The sequence below is a fragment of the Salvia miltiorrhiza genome, chromosome 1, assembly GCF_028751815.1.
Source record: "Salvia miltiorrhiza cultivar Shanhuang (shh) chromosome 1, IMPLAD_Smil_shh, whole genome shotgun sequence".
NCBI lineage: Eukaryota > Viridiplantae > Streptophyta > Magnoliopsida > Lamiales > Lamiaceae > Salvia > Salvia miltiorrhiza.
This window is the reverse complement of record NC_080387.1, coordinates 59,379,342-59,398,976: the sequence shown is the minus strand read 5'-3', so window position 1 is coordinate 59,398,976 and position 19,635 is coordinate 59,379,342. Positions and strand designations below refer to the sequence as shown.

Genomic DNA, 19,635 nt, shown 5'->3' with positions numbered 1-19,635 from the left:
CATTATTTTTAGATGTCCCCATGTCCCAAGGTGATATCAGAGCGATGCAAACTCATGTTTGTAAACAACGAGGTTAGATGCTCAGTACTGACCCCAAGAAGCAACCTTCCATGGCGGCAACCGCCTATTCCTGTCGAGGATCTCGTGCACCGTGTTGAAGATGAGCTTCCTCTGCAGCCTCGACACTTGGCATGCTCTCCCTTCCCCAAATAAAAAAACAATAAATTATAATTGTGGTTTATTACTTTTGTTCATACCAATTACTTTTGTTCATGTCAAATAGTAATAAATATCAAATACTATTATTTAATAAAAATATTATTTTTGCTCAGGAAAATTCATAATAAAATGAAAGCAAAATACAAAATTGAGAAGAAATAAAATAATAAGATAAAACGCAAAAGAAAAAAAATTGGGAAGAAATAAGGTAAAACGTAGAAAAAATAAATTAGGAAGAAATAAGATGAAAAGCAAACTAAAAGATTTGGAAGAAATAAGATGAAAAGCAAAGCAAAATAAAATCTAACTCTCGGAACACAAAAACCACTAAGGATGCATTTATTTTGATGGATAAATTTATTATTGAAAAAGAAGAATAACAAAAATTTATGTCTTTAAATGTATCCCTCCTTGAAGTGGAAAATAAGGAAGAAAAAATGATGAATTTTTGATCTTTTGCATAAAATATGGGAAAAGAAATTAAAAAAGATATAAATTTTTATTATCCCTCATTTTCACATGATAAATTTATCCATTAAAATAAATGCACTCTAATGATATAAAGCGTCTCTTATCCCATTGCATGGTTTCCCTAAATATTATGAAAGCTATATTTATGAAGTGTACGCAAGCTGGTCCCATCGACGCAAGTATTTGTGATGAATATAAATAGGATAGGTGTGATTATTGATTAACGTGATGGTGCAGTCTTAAGGACAATTCGTATAAATTAAAGAAAAGAAAAGAAAGGACTTTCTTTTTCATTTTGTGATGGGCACTGTATTACCCAATTCTCTTGGACAGTACGTGAGCAATGATTTGATCATTATGTGAGCTAGGGCTGGTAAACCGGTCGGTTCGGTTATAACCGAACCGGTTTACAGGTTAACCGGAACCGGTTAAGAGGAATTCCTCTAACCGAAAACCGAACCGATTTTTCAACCGGTTAACCGATTAACCGGTCCGGTTAACCGGACCGGTTAATCGGTTAACCGGTAGAAACCGATTAATGTACTGCTTCTGCGCATTCAACTTTGATCAGTAAACAATATTTAGTTATTTACGTCCAACTTTGATCATTTTTAGCAATAATAATTTGCAAGAGAAAAGTAAATAACTACCACAAAGATTGGCTGATTTCTGCGCATTCAACTGATTATAAAGAAACTATTTTTATGATGAATCTAGTATATCATATACCACCTATAGTTAACACCTAAATTCTACAAATGATGATTGATGAATCTATCTCTAATCTCTTCTTCCAGCAGCGAGCAAAGTGACATGAATAGAATGAATACACATACTTACATCAAAGACTATCTCTTCACTCTTCTATCTCTAATCTCTGCTGCTGCCTGCTGCTATTGCCGGAGGGAAAAACCGGCGGAGGAGGCGAGCCTGGCGGAGTGAGCGACGCCGGCAAAGTGACGAGCTGCTGCTGCTGCCGGAGGGAAAACCGGCGGAGAAGGCGCCGGTCCAAGGGATGAGCGCCGCTGCTGCCGAAGGGAAAAACCGGCGGGGGACGACGCCTGCAGATTGAGCGACGCCGGCAGAGCGACGCTGGCGGAGGGAAAAATCGAAGGGAGAGGCGGTGTCGTGCTGCACTGCTGCTGCTGCGCTGCACTGCTGGCGGAGAAAGGGAGGGAGGCGCCGGTGCCGGTGGGAGAGGCTGCGGCGCCGGTGGGAGGCGGGGAGAGGAGGCCGAAAAGGGGAGGGGTGGAGAAACGGCTGGGAAAGTGGATGGAACAGGAACCGAAAGTGGAATGGATGATGGAACGGCAGCTGAAACAGAAAGCCCTAATGTTAATGTGGGTGGGCCGAGTTTTTAATTTTAATAAATTAATTAAATTAAAAAAAAAACCGGTTAATCGGTTTAACCGGTCGGTTGACCGGTTAAACCGATTAACCGGTTAACAGTGAGAGTACTAACCGATAACCGAACCGAACCGGGAAAAACCGGTTTTCGGTTAACCGAAAACCGGTTTTTCCGGTTCGGTTACGGTTTTAACCGAAAAACCGGCACCGATTTACCAGCCCTAATGTGAGCTCATAAATAGTAACTGAGCTTGCTTGTTCATGGAGAAATGTGGTATATAAAGGCAAATTTCAAACCTAATTTTCTTCCAAACAAGAGGATCGGATAAGATATTCGAAGAGAGTATATGAATTTTATATTTTTAATCACAGAAAATGTTTTGTTAAGTTGTAGACGGATTAAAATTTTAGGATCCAAGGTTCGGATTGAATTAGTCTGACAACAAAGTCTTCCTTTTAATTAATTAAACTGAATAATGGTATAACTCTGAGTCTCAGTCCCTCCACCCACTTGCAAGTGTGTTATTTGGATGGAGAATCCCCACAAGATGAGTTGATGAAAAGCATCAAGAAATGCGCCATGAAAAGCAAGTGATCAAAGCATCTCCACACCGCCAACTCCGGTGAGTCCGTTTTCATCGAGATCGTCTCCAAAGGAGCCCAGCCAACATGTCGCACCTGTTGGATATCCTTGACATCATCTAATGATACGCAGCGGAAATAACAGTCAAGGATTAGATCTAGATTTACAATTGATTCATGTGTAGAGATTACAAACGTACACAACAATAAGAATAACTTACTTGTTATGTGGTAAACGTACATCTCGATTCCTGCGAATTGAATCCACCACTAGAGGTATCCACGTGTATGTCGATTCGATGCAGGAACAATTCCCAGTGCATGTTTCAATCTTCGACAGCTAGGAAATCTCCGATTGAAACCATAGTACTCTCTAGGTGTTTCACAAGCAAAAGCTTCTAATGTTTTCGTATATTTTCATATATCGATTCGTAAGACCAAGCTCCCTTATTTATAAGCGAAGAAGACAATTCTAAATTGTCTTGTCTTCCTTAGTCAACAATTACGACTAAGGAATTCACACTTGAGTCAACAATTACGACTAAGGAATTCACACTTGAACTGTCTTACTTAGTATTAGAATATATCAAATATATCCTAATCTAGTCCATAATATCTTTCAATCTCCCACTTGGACTAGCATTAGATTAAACACCAAGCACTAACTTTGCACTCTTAAGCGAATCAACAATACACATAAAGTGTGACCCAATAGGCCTCCATTATCGTCGATAATCAAATTAAAGTCTACACAAAACTCCTAGACTGCGTTGTGTAGCGAACTCGATATATGAAGAACGTTTACGTGGATTCTGTAAACAAAACCTTTATGTGAAGATATAGTAACATCCTTTCATTCACGAACCACTCGATAGAGCCTAGAATTTGCCATTGTGTCTTTCTAATAGCTCTATCAATTTATCTCATCTTTATTAAATGACCTCCATCGATCATGTTCAACTTTTAAAGTTCGAACATATCAATTGCACTGGCCAGTGACTTAACGGTCAAGTAATATAGAGAAACTGAGTGTTCTTCTCGAAATGTAAATCGAGGAATGAATCCTATCTTGGCACAACTACCACCTTCCCTTATATCCCGATATACCCAACACAAGCCGTATCTACCCCTTTGGTTGGAGTGCAAGTATTGTACTTGGTCAAAGTATACCATTCAATAAGTAAGATAAGCATTGCCCTCAAGTCAAAGGACTGTCACAAACTCCACACACCAATAATCATAAACACCAAAACAAATGATATATTGGTTGGGTATGCCAATACTCTCTAAAGTATCCATGCATCTATCACGAGTATCTAATATCTCATAGTCGTGAGAACAACTACATTCTCTAAGAATGTGATACAGATCGCATGCCAACTTATAACATAGCATCAATATCCCAATCTTGATGATCCTTAGTTGGGGCGCTTTAAGAGTTATACTCTATTGCTAACCTCCCACTAAATTAGCAACAATATAAACTCATGGGAACATTTAATTGAATGAAAACAAATAATCAAAGTATTCAATCAAATAAATGCATAATGCCATTAGTGACATCAAATGTCATAAATGTGATCAAGTAATAAGTCTCAACACAGATTATTTCTAGACATATTACTTTTACTCCCACTGACTAAAGCCAGTCTCAAAGATATCCAATGCCCAAACACTCAAAGTGCTTGTTATGATTCATAATGCATAACAACTGGTCAAAAAGGATTAGCTATGTCCTCTTATGTGGGAACTTGATCTAACATAATCTTTTGTTTCTAATATCACTTAAAATCTGCCAACGATGCTAAGCACACAAACTACACCTTGTGTAATGAAAATCATGACATTCATGACCATCCTATTGCCCTAGCATTAGGATCATTCTTTGTGCATTAAATCTATCATTAGAAGGACAATCCTTCCTTGACAAAAAAAATGCCATATTCCATTGGTAGATGTCCTTTCGGACTTCTTCATGGAGTATTGCCTTAACATCTTGTCTATGTAAGTGGATTTTGATAGCCTAACAATCTATTAGCTCAAACTCAATAGATCTTGATCCCAAGGATATAATAGGCTTTACTCAAATCCTTCACCATGAAGGAAATTTACAACTGGTCTTTCATGGATTGCATCATGAGTACAACAATTTTCATTTTCAATATGTCATACATAAATGATGATGGAAATTTTGTTCTCATTCTTGTGTTTCCTATAAACACAATGATTTTCTTTGCTTTTGACCAAAATCAAACGATTTGATTTCTTTGTCAAAATAATTGTTCCATATTCTAGAAGCTTGTTTTAGTTCATAACAACAAGTAACATCTCAATGGACTTGACTTTTGCAATTGGCGAAAAGATTTCATCATAATCAATGCTCTCGCACTGACTATAATCTTTTGCCACTAACCTTGCCTTGCAGGTTTGCACATTATCATTAGCATCAATTAGGTATTACCCCAAATGATAACTTATTTATGGTCTAACCGGTCCATTCAGATTTTATGGCTTCTTGCCACTTCTAAGAATCTATGACTATCATAGTTTCGCATAGGTTCTAAGTTCATCACCAATTCCAAATTCTTTATCATCTTGATCCTAGATCAATAGATACATTCTTTAGTTGGTTTACGTTCTTTAGAACTTATACGACGTTGCATTTGTGCAGGCTCTTCGTTATTCTGAACTTGAAGAACTTGAGGAAGTTGATCCGCTATATCATGATGAAGGATCTTCGACATCCAATGTCATATCTCCCCCCGTATTGAAGAATATTGCATTTCTGCAAAAATCTTCAATACTGCTCTTATTGGATGTGTCTGACGCTCTAAGTAGTGCATCAGTACCAATAAGATCATGAACAGCTCCCACTAAATCCTTGTTTAGACCATCTAACAAGTTTTCTTCCTCCATGTTGACTTTGTGGCTCTCAAATCTTGTCAAGATCTAAGTCATAACGATCTTGTTCTCTATAGACCAAGTCTTTTCAAGAAACATCGCAATCCTAAAACTGAGAACTTATATTTTCCAAGAAAATAGTAGTATTCTCGTGTTTTCTTCGGATATCCCACAAAGTAACACTTCTCACTTTTGATTCTAACTAATCAGTGAGCATTTTCTCTACATATGTAGTGTAACCCAAGGTTCACATATGTGTAAAACTATGCTTCTTTCAATACCACAATCATATGATATTTACTCAACTAATTCAAGTGGAACTTGGTTCAGAATATAAGCAATAATAAACAAGGCATGGTCCCAAAGATACACTGAAAGTTTTGAGAAGCTCATTATGGATCGAATCATATCTAATGATGTTCGATTTCTCCTTTCGGATACCCAACTCAGATAAGGTATCCCTAGAGGAGTCCATTGTGGATGGATTCCATATGACTTCAAGCAATCGACGAACACATGGCTTAAGTATTTCTTTCTCGATCTAATCTTAGAGATTAAATACTTCTCCAAGTTATTTCTCGACTCCTAACTTAAACTCCATAAATTTCTCAAAGTTTCTGATTTGTGTTTCATAAGATACACATTTCCATACCTTAAAAAATCGTCTGTGAAAGTTGTGAAGTACGAAAATCCATTTTGTGCTTAAGTTGGAAACAGTCCACATATCACTATGTGAATCAACTCAAGTACTTTAGCTTGTATTCTTTTCCTAGAAAGTGGCTCGTTGGTCATTTTAACCTTGAGATGTGATTTCACAAGCACTTTAAGACTTTACGTCAAAAAGTGTGAGATAGTCTAACTTTCTCGATCTTGTTAATCATTTCTCATTAAGTGACCAAGCCTACATGCCAAAGTTAAGTCGGACTATTCGCATTGCTTGTGATAGTTTATTTTACACATTGAGGATATTTTGTTCGCATTGAGCAAATATAAAGCATTCTCAAGTGAAATATTTTCATCTCCATTAAGCAAAGTAGAATAAATTCTATTCGCAAAATGGAATGAAAAACTTCAATGTCTAACACGAGAATGGAAATTATATTCCTCGTAATTCCAAGAACAAAATAACAATCTAACATGTCCACAATCCCAAAGATAGATCAAATCCATAAGACCTTATGCATTTAGCAACAACTATTGCTCAAAACAAATGCGTAAGTCAAATTTCCTTGGTCCCACTCTCCTGTTTTAGTTAGACAACACACATTTTAACAAATGTGTGAATTATAACTCGTATCTAATACCCAGGAGCATGAGTTGTTAGTAGACATGTTCACCTCAATGATAAACATACCAAATCCTGCTATCAAAACATCCAATGTTTTGAACATCAAACATTATTCCTTCCAGTGTCCTTTTCTTGACAAAAAGGCATTTCATCTTTGGGTAACTTCTGCTTCTTTTGATTTCCACCTTAGGATACAAAATTTAGTTCTTTGATCATTCTTTTACCTTTTCTTTCCTTTTGGGTTAGAATTGGCAGAAGCATTAATCATAAGAACTTATTTGTCCTTAGTGGAAGACGATTCAAAATCGTTCCTTAACATGTCATGAAACTCATGGCAGTGTCACTGTCCTATTGTTCATTTTGAATTCACTATGAAGTTCACAAATGAGACAGATCATTACTGCAAGATTAAGTTGATTGAGACAAATATCGAATAGTCTCGTTCCAATCGTGGCCATCCTCTCAATTAACTCAATCTTTTCAAGACATCCATAGAGACCTTGTCTACTCCATGTAGATTAATCCTTAAGAGATCCACGAGTATCTTATACTTTATGGCCTTAGCTTCTAAAGCATTAACACTCTTCAGGTGTATCAACATCTCAATCGAAACATGTGATCATGTTGTTTATGCAGTTCCAAACCCATAGACACAATCATGACACATTTAGCAGAAGTTACATCATCCATATGTTTCTTATAACCTTCAATGTCAAACATTTTGAAAGTTTCTAAAGTCACATTCAAGATGATGTTGATTGATTTCTCTAAGACATAATCAATCATATCTAGCCTTAGCACCAAACGCAACTTGCGCGGTCAATCCAGAAAGTTTGACCTAGTCAATTTACCGTATCCAACAAACATAACAAAACAGTTGCAGATAAATAAACAGAGACAAAAGAAAGCAATAAAAAATCGACCAAATAAGATCACAATTATTATACTAATCAAACAAGGCATTTTGTCTTGATTAGCTCCCACTATTTTTGCATATTTTATGACCCCAACATAAAATATGAATTTATCAAACATAAATTATAGTGGTCCAAGATCCAAGTCAATATTATGCAGCCTCTGCTTGGGCTGATGACTACAATAATATTACTTAGTAGGCCTCTAAGCCAATTGCAACAACCATTTTGCAACTCTTGGTTGATTAATCCAATTAATCTGCGTCCTCTAATCACTTTGGTCAAGTTTCACGCCACAAATGATCAAGCAAGTCAACCCCATCACACGGTGCCAACCTATGCATGAGCCTTGGCCTTGTAGATTAGAGCAAACACTTGGGTGTAAATACTCTTGGTCGAAAAGGATGGGTTGCTCAAACAATTATGATGGACGACGCGTTTTGTGCTTACACAAAGACTTATATTTAGTGGGGATTTAGCATGTGATACTAATTGCTTATATTTAATATCTAATATTAAATAGCAAAACAATTACTGGGTGCCGCCTTCCCAGGCATACGAAATGCGGACCACACATATTGGGTGCCGCCTATCCATACATAGTAACGCGGACTACATATAGAGGGCGCCGCCTACCCAAGCATTAAAGCGGTCTCTAACTACTATAGTTAAATAATAAGCATAAAATCAAATAACATGCTTCTCACAAAACAACATAAAATCTCTACGAATAAAATTCCTTAATCCAATTAAAATTTTATTCTCCAATTAAAATATGGGTTAATCAATTCGTATTAATTCCAAATTAATACAACATTATTATTTCAAAAATAATAATTTCATATATTAATTCAAAATTAATATAAAACTCATGAAATATTATTATTTCAAAAAATAATAATAATTCATGATTTAAATCCAATTAATGAATTAATCAATATATATCAATTCCAAATTAATATAAATATACATTCAATATTATTATTTCAAAATAATAATACTAAATAAAATTCATTAATCTAATTAATTTATATTAGTTCCAAATTAATATAAACACACAATGATTATTATTATTTCTAAAATAATAGTAATCAAGATTTATTAATCTAATTAATAAACTTAATTCTGAAATTGGGATTAATATTATTAATTCTAAATTAATAACATTTTTTTTTTAATAGTAAAACTTATTCAGCCCAATTTTGGGCCATTTATTTAAAATTTTCGCAAGCCCAGCTATCCAAAAGAAACAGGCCCAGCCTAGGGCCCAAGACCCAATCTTAGTAGCTAGGGTTTGAAAAAGAGGTTTGCAGCAACAGCCGCTGCCCCTTTCTCCTTCCCGTCGCCACGCCCGGAGCCACGCCGCCGCCGCTTGCATCTGCGAAGCCGACGACATCGCGTCCTACCGGAGGTCTCCACGCCGATAGCAGCTCGAAGCCGCGTCGGAGGAGGCTGCGACATCTCCAAGAGCGCGCGCGTCTCCTCTGTACAAATCGGTTCAGAGCCACGCCGGAGGAGGTCGCGGCATCATCGATGGTCGCGTGCCAGCGGTTTCTCCCCGCCGGTCGCGTGCCGCCTGTCATCTGCCGGTCACGCAGCCGCCAAACATCACCATCGTCATCTCCTTCATCAACTGCTCCCCGGAGTTCAAGACTCGCAGCAGTGGAGCGTTTTCAGATGAGATGAAGATACAAAGGCGAAGCTTGGGAGGCTTCCACCGCGCGAGATCTCCACCATCGACCTTCAGCCACCGCTCTGGTGACCAAGTCATGCCGGAGCGACGCTTCCTTGTCGGGCGTTGCGGTTCTAAATCGCGCCGGACGAAGACCATGACCTGACGCAGACGGAGACAGGTGGTCAGGCGCAGCACAGCGGCAAGCCCCGAGCCACCTTTCGCCGTCTCGGCTGGATAGGAAAACGGACGCATGTCACCTATCTCGCCGCCGTCCATCAGGGGATGAAGATTTCCGGCAATAGATCGAACCAAGTTCAAAACATATGGTTGGTAATTTGAAATCAAATTTCAAAACCCTGTCTTTAATCTTTTACGTTGCCCAGCAACATAAAATTTAATCAATCCCAATTCAATGAATTATTCGATTCTAAATTCATACTTCAAAATCAGATTTCTAAAATCTAATTTCATTAACCCATAATCAATTAGAACACAATAGCAATTGTAAATCGAGCCCTGGGCTCTGATACCACTGTTGGATATCCTTGACATCATTTGTTATACGCAGCGGAAATAACAGTCAAAGATTAGATCTAGATTTACAATTGATTCATGTGTAGAGATTACAAACGTACACAACAATAAGAATAACTTACTTGTTATGTGGTAAACGTACATCTCGATTCCTGCGAATTGAATCCACCACTAGAGGTATCCACGTGTATGTCGATTCGATGCAGGAACAATTCCCAGTGCATGTTTCAATCTTCGACAGCTAGGAAATCTCCGATTGAAACCATAGTACTCTCTAGGTGTTTCACAAGCAAAAGCTTCTAATGTTTTCGTATATTTTCATATATCGATTCGTAAGACCAAGCTCCCTTATTTATAAGCGAAGAAGACAATTCTAAATTGTCTTGTCTTCCTTAGTCAACAATTACGACTAAGGAATTCACACTTGAGTCAACAATTACGACTAAGGAATTCACACTTGAACTGTCTTACTTAGTATTAGAATATATCAAATATATCCTAATCTAGTCCATAATATCTTTCAGCACCCCGCCCGAGTACTTGATCTCCACGCTCGTAACGGCGACAACGAAACTCCCTTCTTCCTCGCCGCCCGCCACGGCAACTTTTCTGTCCTGCACTCCATTTCTCAAACATGATGCTTACAGATATTGTAGACTATTCTGCATTCCGCCATCTTTGGAGTCTCTCTCATTCTCCAAAATACTAACATATTAATGTTTATCCATATTTGTAATTTTTTTAAAATATTGCAAAAAATTTAAATTCGGATCAATATATGTTGTGTTTTATTTAAGAGTTAGAAATTTGATATGTTTGCTTCTTTTGTTTGCAGATTTGGCTTTTGATATTATGACTCACTACCATGACCTCATTAACGCCGTGAACGAGCTAGGTGTGTCGCCGCTACATATTCTAGCGAAAAAGCCTTCTGCTTTTAGAAGTGGAAGTCACATATCACTGTGACTCTTTAATTGATTCCATAACAACATCTTATTTTATTAATTATTCGAATCGTGTCATGTCGATCATTAATGTATTTATTATAATATATTATTATTCAACATACTCAACTCGCAGTGGTTTAGCATATCGTGTATTAGTGTATTTACTATCGATGCTCGACTTGTATTGGTCGAGCATATCGAACAAAGTTCGTGAATTCAACAAAGTTTGCAATTTAAGTAAGGACATTTTGTCCTTAATTTCAAACTCAAAATGGTAAATTTTTATAGTTATACTATTTCATAGTGGATACTTTTTATTTTTTTATCTTTGGGAATGGGTAAAAGCAATCATTAACCCTTTTTTATCTCTTAAATATTTATAAGTAGAGAATGAAGACCATTGAACATGTCAGTAATGCGGGTTGAACGTTATACGAACGAACGCTGGCCGTTAGATAGATAAGATCGAAGCATGAGATTTGGTCTCTGTTATTTTGAATATATATGGTTCTTTATTGAACTTTCTCCTATATATACATATATGTATATGTATATATATTACTGGTGAAACGAGAAACCAACACCTAAACTAGAAAAGCAATAAACGACACGGATTTACGTGGTTCGGTCGAGAAGACCTACGTCCACGGGGGTTTTGGGGGTTTTCCACTATAATCGAGAGAGTTACATTTTACAAGAGATGAATGAGTAAAAAATGAGATGATCCCCCTCTAATCCACTCCTAAGTCTCTATTTATAAGCATGTAAATAAGCACTAGGGCCTCAAGCCCATTCCCTAAGATAATTGGGCTTAAGCCCCTTTAATACATTGACCTTGGTCTGAGTCGCCTATGCTTGCTTGACTACGCCGGAAGCTCTATTATTTCTTTTATTATCCCAAGTCTTCAATTAAACCTGCAATGATTAGCTTAATAATAATAACACTAATCATAAGCATAAATAGAGATGTTCCCATTATATAGTGCACAGCGCTGGTGCATATTTCAGTCCTCATCAGCTACTCCCCCCTGGTCTGGTTGAACCGGGTATTCTTCGTGTTCAGCCAGCGAAGTATTGTTAAAGCCAGCGCTGTGCTGTTTTCCTTAATCCCTGCAAATCATGAAGACATAAGAGTTTTAATATTATAAGAAAGCAAAGATAAGCATTTTCCCCTTGACTTTGGAATTGTAGTTCCAAGTTAGATTTCCTTCTTGTTTGTTGAATGTTGACACAGATAAATAATTTCCATTTCTTTGGGCGCACAAGAAGACCAGCGCTGAGAATACCCCATATTGAATACTTTGCATAGATAAGCAATATAAATGCTTTGTGTTGGATGAACCAGAAGACCGCTGCAAGAATACCCGAATAACATAGGAAGACCCATGTCGAAGTTGAGAAATATGATACTCTGATCATGTGAGAAAACCCGTCATAAATATTTGTCGAGTCTGAACAATATACCCTGTTGTTGAGCGCGTAAAAAATCCAGCGCGTGAGAAGACCAATAGATAACAGTGGCACGCCCAAGAGGCGGCTTATTTCTCGCTGAACAGCGATTAGAATAGATCAAAACAGCCCATAGAGGAGAGGCGCAAAACAGTGTAGCCCGTAGAGTAGAGCAGAGAAATACCCGGTCAAAGCAGAGAAATGCCTATCAGATCAGAGAAATGCCTGTCATAACAGCCCGGTCAGAGTAGAGAAATACCTAACGCAGTCAGAGCAGAGAAATACCCGGCCCAGTCAGAGCAGAGAAATACCCGGCCCAGTCAGAGCAGAGAAATACCCTTTCAGAACAGAGAAATGTCCCTCAGAGCAGCCCGGTCAGAGCAGAGAAACGCCCTTTCAGAGCAGAGAAATGCCCTTTCAGAGCAGAGAAATGTCCCTCAGAGCAGCCCGGTCAGAGCAGAGAAATGTCCCTCAGAGCAGCCCGGTCAGAGCAGAGAAATGTCCCTCAGAGCAGAGAAATGCCCTTTCAGAGCAGAGAAATGCCCTTTCAGAGCAGAGAAATGTCCCTCAGAGCAGCCCGGTCAGAGCAGAGAAATGTCCCTCAGAGCAGAGAAATGCCCTTTCAGAGCAGAGAAATGCCCTTTCAGAGCAGAGAAATGTCCCTCAGAGCAGCCCGGTCAGAGCAGAGAAATGTCCCTCAGAGCAGCCCGGTCAGAGCAGAGAAATAAATGCCTTTTCAGAGCAGAGAAATGTCCCTCAGAGCAGCCCGGTCAGAGCAGAGAAATGCCCTTTCAGAGCAGAGAAATGTCCCTCAGAGCAGCCCGGACAGAGCAGAGAAATGCCCTTTCAGAGCAGAGAAATGTCCCTCAGAGCAGCCCGGTCAGAGCAGAGAAATGCCCTTTCAGAGCAGAGAAATGCCCGTCAGAGCATTGAAATCCCGGCAGAGGATTGAAATCCCGGCAGAGCATTGAAATCCCGGGAGAGCATTGAAATCCCGGCAGAGGATTGGGCTCACGGACGGTAGCAGAGCATTGGGGTCACGGACGGCGGCGGAGAATTGGGATCACGGACGGTGGCAGAGCATTGGGATCACGGACGGCGGCGGAGCATTGGGGTCACGGACGGCGGCGGAGCATTGGGGTCACGGACGGCGGCGGAGCATTGGGATCACTGCAGAGCAGTGAAATCACGGCAGAGCAGTGAAATCCCGGCAGAGCATTCCTCAGCTGCTTCCCTCCTTTGTATGCATTCCTTTGCTGCTTCCCCTTGCTGCTTCCCTTCGTTGTTTCCCTTTGCTGCTTCCCCTCCAAGCTTGAACACTCTGCGCGGAGCATGGAGGACCCGGGGGGTGCAACCAACTTTCGCGGCTTACGATTAAGAGAACACCCTGCACGGAGCATGGAAGACCCGGGGGGTGCAACCAACTTTTGTGGCTTACGGTTAAGAGAACACCCTGCACGGAGCATGGAGGCCCGGATGGCACAACCAACTTTCGTGGCTTACGGTTAAGAGAACACCCTGCACGGAGCATGGAGGGCCTGGATGGCACAACCAACTTTCGTGGCTTACGGTTAAGAGAACACCCTGCACGGAGCATGGAGGGCCCGGATGGCACAACCAACTTTCGTGGCTTACGGTTAAGAGAACACCCTGCACGGAGCATGGAGGGCCCGGATGGCACAACCAACTTTCGTGGCTTACGGTTAAGAGAACACCCTGCACGGAGCATGGAGGGCCCGGATGGCACAACCAACTTTCGTGGCTTACGGTTAAGAGAACACCCTGCACGGAGCATGGAGGGCCCGGATGGCACAACCAACTTTCGTGGCTTATGGTTAAGAGAACACCCTGCACGGAGCATGGAGGGCCCGGATGGCACAACCAACTTTCGTGGCTTACGGTTAAGTAGTAACCTCTGCGCGGAGCATGGAAGGCCCGGATGACACGACCAACTTTCGCGGCTTACGAGCGCTTCCCTCCCTCTGCGCAGAGCATGGAAGGCCCGGGTGGCACAACCAACTTTCGCGGCTTACGAGCGCTTCCCTCCCTCTGCGCGGAGCATGGAAGGCCCGGGTGGCACAACCAACTTTCGTGGCTTACGAGCGCTTCCCTCCCTCTGCGCGGAGCATGGAAGACCCGGATGGCACAACCAACTTTCGCGGCTTACGAGCGCTTCCCTCCCTCTACGCGGAGCATGGAAGGCCCGGGTGGCACAACCAACTTTCGCAGCTTACGAGCGCTTCCCTCCCTCTACGCGGAGCATGGAAGGCCTGGGTGGCACAACCAACTTTCGCGGCTTACGATAGCATCCCTCAGCTTTTCCCTTGACTTGCTTAAAAGCAATTTTGAATTTGTAAATTGGGGACTACGGGTATACACCCTACTCCCCCCTCTGGTGACATGTGCAATGCCCTGCATGAACATGTTAAGTGTGTGTGTTTGGTGCTCATGCTTGTGATGATTGTGAGAGAGTTAGCATAACTACAGTTCCCAAGTAACATAATTCAAGTTGCATTTCAAGCCCTAGCTAGCACATATGCAGAAGGTGTGCAGCTTCGTGTACTTAGTCAATTCATAATCCAGCCCTAGGCACATATGCAAAAGGTGTGCAGCTTCCAAGACATAATTATTATTGCATAAATCCCAGCACAGATCATATAAGTCATGGTTTTGCCCAAGTAAAGAAGTAGAATATTTCCCAACTCCCTATCATACTTACATGTTCTCATAAAAATACCCTAAAAACATAATTTTGCCTAGTGATAAAGCATAATACTCCCCCATCATGCTCACATGCTTCCACGAGATAAAGTTCAGCGAAGTACCTGAATTACCACTTACAAGTGGTTTACCGTTTTCACGTTATGGCGGTTCCCATATTTTGTTCAAAGCTTTCCCAAATTTAATTTCCCTGTGCTACAAGATCTCTTAGGCACAGATATTAGTATAAATATGAAAGCCCCTTTAAGACAGGGCTGCAAAGAGAATTCGAACCCTAGATTATATAATCCATTGCCACAACTTGATTCCCATATTCATATACCGATGAATTCATTCAAATTTTCAAATCCCGTCGAAGATCATATAAATCATGATTTTGCCCAAATGATAAAATATCACATATCCCAATCATGCTCCTCCCATTGATAGAGTTCAGCGAAATACCTGAATGACCACTTACTAGTGGGTTACCCTGTTTTACATTATGGTATTTACCATAATTGTTCAAATCATTCCCCAAATTTGTTTATCATGTGCTACAAAAATTCTTAAGCACATATGTATTAGTAAAATATGAGAGGCCTTTCTTTGCCAGGCAGACATGTTCAAACCAGATTTGCAATTACACGATCGTCTCCTATGTTTAGCATCTCATAATGCAGTCTCTATATCCTTAAAATCTGGTAAGGATTCAATTCAAGACCACAATACAGTAAAGATAATTTACTGTTAAAAACACCCGCAGATAGCTAGACTACAAATAAAGGTAGCCCCAATAATAAACCCCAAACTTCAATAACTTAAAAGAAAATGATAAACCCTCAAACATGCAAATGATGATGAATACAAAATATGTCACCCCTCTTCACCGTAGAAGATATTAAATTGAAAAGTCAAACCATGCATCAACTATTACAATAATCCATCAACTTAGGCCTTTTTTTTAAAATCAAGACAAATTCTAGAGTTCGGTGGCATAGCCTGTCTAACATTGAGGCAAAGACCAACTTTGGTATATGCAGAATAGCCCCAAGTGTCACAGCCCACTATCCCAATGACGGGTTAACCGGAGTTATGACTTGGGGTGAACAATAAGAAACGGAAATTAAAGGGGATTTACTAAGTAACCAACATTAATAACAAACTAGTGGTATATATATATAACCACTTGGGTAATTCACAAATGAGTCTGCCATAACGACTAGATCCCAACTGAAAGTTAATTAAAATGAAGTAGTAATAAGTTCAAGTAGAAATGATAAATAAGTCAGAGTGTTTGCAGCGAAAAAAACGTGTGAGTTATGCATATGGAGATGCATACTCAAGGTTTCATTACATAAACATCAAAAGGGAAATCCGCTCAACACCGATCCATTCCATCGCCTGCTCAACCTGCACATTTAGAAATACATGCAGGGCTGAGTATAAAAATACTCAGTGACATAAGCCGAAAATACAACATGCATACATATATAAATTGAACTGCCAACAGTAACACACAGGGGTTTTCTTGAATGACCTGCGCTTACTAAAACATTTCATTCATTTTCATAAAGGTGGATGCGCATCCCATTTTCAGTCTATATGATCCATATCTGTCCTTTCTGTCACGCGCCGGGAAGGAGGCCTCCTTACCACGGACGCCAAGACCGGTCGCAAGCGACTCGCGGTCTCCATGAGTGTACACGTTAACCCTAGCTAGCGACCTTTGTCTAGCATAGGATCCCAATTGGATTTCCTTTAAAGTTGGCGAACCAACACAGATAGGATACATATAAAAACATAAACATTTTGGCAGTCAATCATTTCATAAACATTTCATTTTCATAACATTTTCATTTTCATAAAGGGCATTAAACATATAAGCATTTCATAAGAACTGAATAAATAGTTAAAACATATCATGCATATATATTCGCATATGAGGCCTACGTCACGCAGGGGATCTCTATATACGTAATAATAAAATAATGCCCACCTCAATTGTTCTTAAAGCTGGCGTGGAGTCGTTTCTTCTTCGGCTTCACTTTCTGTCGCCCGGACCTTCATTGATGAAGAGTCGATAAGTTCGTGAAGAAATTGTCATAAGACAAAGTCTAATTCTACGTGCCTAGGGTATCTTTTAATGTTTTAGGGTTCTAGCATCCATAATTCGTTACATTAAAGACAGTCAAAAATCAATCATACCTCGTCTAATCTCATTCAAACACATAGGCAACACAAACACATAAGGCACATAAGAATCACAATCAAACATCATCAAAACATGCTCTGTTTTTACACTGACTCAACTTCAAAATTTAATCTGTTCTGACTCCGACATCTTCTGGACTCAAAACTCATACCGAAAGAAAGATCTTCGAGTCTAGTTTCATATAAAAAAAAGTAGAGTCGAAAACTCCAAGTGGTTTGAGAGATATGACGTTTTTACCACGATCTACCATGTTCGGCAGTTTTGAACAATCGAAAACTTGGATTTTTGAAAAATAGTAACCGTTGTCAAACTGGGCTCAACTTTGGTGGATATCTAGCTAACACAATAAGGTTAATACCATAAAAATTTGGAAATCTAGATCACACAGGAAGCTACTGAAATGAATGACTCTTTCCTCTGTTCTCTGAAATTCTCGGTAGTAATGTGCAGTTTAGGTTTTGCATTTTAAAGAAGTATCAAACGAAGTTGGAATGGCTTGAAATTTTACCAGGGTACTCAAGACTCATGTAGGGACTTGCTATAAAATTTTCAAAGCTATTAGACATCGACAAACTATCGATCACAGTAGGTCAGTAGGCCTACGAAATTCATATTTATAAGTCCTTAAAAAAAATAATTTATATAAATCAAGAAATAAGAGTTTAATCCCAAAAATATTCATTAAAAGTCCATCATAATTTAAATAAAAGAACGGACCTCATTTAAAATAAATAGTCTCAAACTCGTTACGCACATATACTAAATCTTTCATGAAACATCCTTTAAAATAAACTTTGATACATAGAAAATAATTCAACAACTTGAGCTCTTAAGAGGTTGTTTTGCAACAGACATCAAATCTGCCTCGGATCTCCAAATGAGGCTCCAAAAGACATTCTGGAAACTAGACATTTCAAGGATCATTCTCCAATTTGAATCGAATGAAAAAAAAATTCAAACGAGCAAGATATGCCCTCTCAAAGATGGGTATTTAACAAGCAAAAATCTGAAAATTTCAGATTTCCAGATTACAACCAAGTCAGTGGACTTTCTTTAAAAATTCATATCTCCCTTTACAAAACTCCACTGGGAACCCCAAGGGTCAATCTGGAAACTAGGGAGAGATCATAACACTCTACAGTTGGATTTACTCCAAGAACATTCATGGTTTAGAAGATATGACTGTCTAAAGTTCAGTGCACAAAAAGAGTTCAAGTTTGGCAGATTTAGAACATAAATCGGAAAAACCACTTTAGGCTTCACCAAAAATTCTAAAACTGAACAAGTAAGTTCCCAACATGTCAGTGAATATTCAGTAGAAAGATAGGCTTGAGAATCAAAGATTTAAGTCGGCATTTGCCACCTCAAAGTCGTAGGTTTGTAAAATCTACTGGATGGTACAAGGAATAAGAACTAGATTTCAAGAATTTATACCGGTTGTTTCCCTTACTCAAAAATGGTGAGACCGATTTCAAAAGAAAGATACGGGAGTCTATAGTGACATATTCAAGTTTCAAAGGTTTTCACCGATTGAAACTTTACTTATGGCCTCCCAAAGATTGTTTACCAAAAATGTATTCCAGATGGGCAGTGATGTTTACAAATTCATAAATAAATCATACGAGCTCCAAACCTTCTGAAATTTTACCAAAGTATAGAAAACATATGAAAGATGATACACAATGAATTTGGGAAATTTTGGGAACCGTTTGGATGGCTGGAATCGCCTTGCAAAACACTGCCGAGCAGTGTGCTTATGGCAGATTCGCTGCCTTACCTCATGCACGGTTTTTCACCCAATAAACTCTACCAAAATAATCATCCAAAATCATAAAACATATCCTCACATAATATAGCACACAAATGTGTAAAAATCCATGGCCATAAAGCATTTTCAGTTGAGAAAAAGCAAAGAAAAACTCACCCTCGAAGCACAACCTTCACTCTATAGTTTTCCCACACTCTCCCTTGCTTTGCTACTTCTCTTGGGGCTTCAAAGGCTTCTATGGAGTGTGATAATGGTGGGAGAAAAGTTGTGAGAGTGGGAGAAAGAATGTAGTGGTGGGGGAAAAGGAGTAGTGTGGTGGAGAGGTAGGAGTAGTGGTAGGGAAAAAGATTAGTGGTAGGGAAAAGAAAATATTAGTGATGGTAGGGAAAAAGATTAGTGGTAGGGAAAAGAAAATATTAGTGGAGGATAATGGGGTGTAGTAATAACCCATGTGTAAGAAAAAAAATATATGTAAGACTAATCATCAATTAATAAAATGCTAGAGCATAAAACTCTTGTGATCAAAATTAGAATAAATAGCACTAACATTAGTGCACTCTCTCAATTTATAAATACATCATAGGAAAATAATTTGAGAAAAATATTGATGGAAAATTTTTATAAC

At 39.2% G+C, this 19,635-nt stretch overlaps 1 long non-coding RNA gene across 1 annotated transcript; it reads right to left on the bottom strand.

Moving 5' to 3' along the window:
• Positions 1-16,261: 16,261 nt before the first annotated feature.
• LOC130999383 (uncharacterized) lies at positions 16,262-19,435 on the bottom strand. The gene is made up of 3 exons (XR_009093482.1): positions 19,167-19,435; positions 17,027-17,091; positions 16,262-16,440 (listed from the first exon to the last, which is right to left on the bottom strand). It is a non-coding gene; the product is annotated as an uncharacterized LOC130999383 (long non-coding RNA).
• Positions 19,436-19,635: the final 200 nt, after the last annotated feature.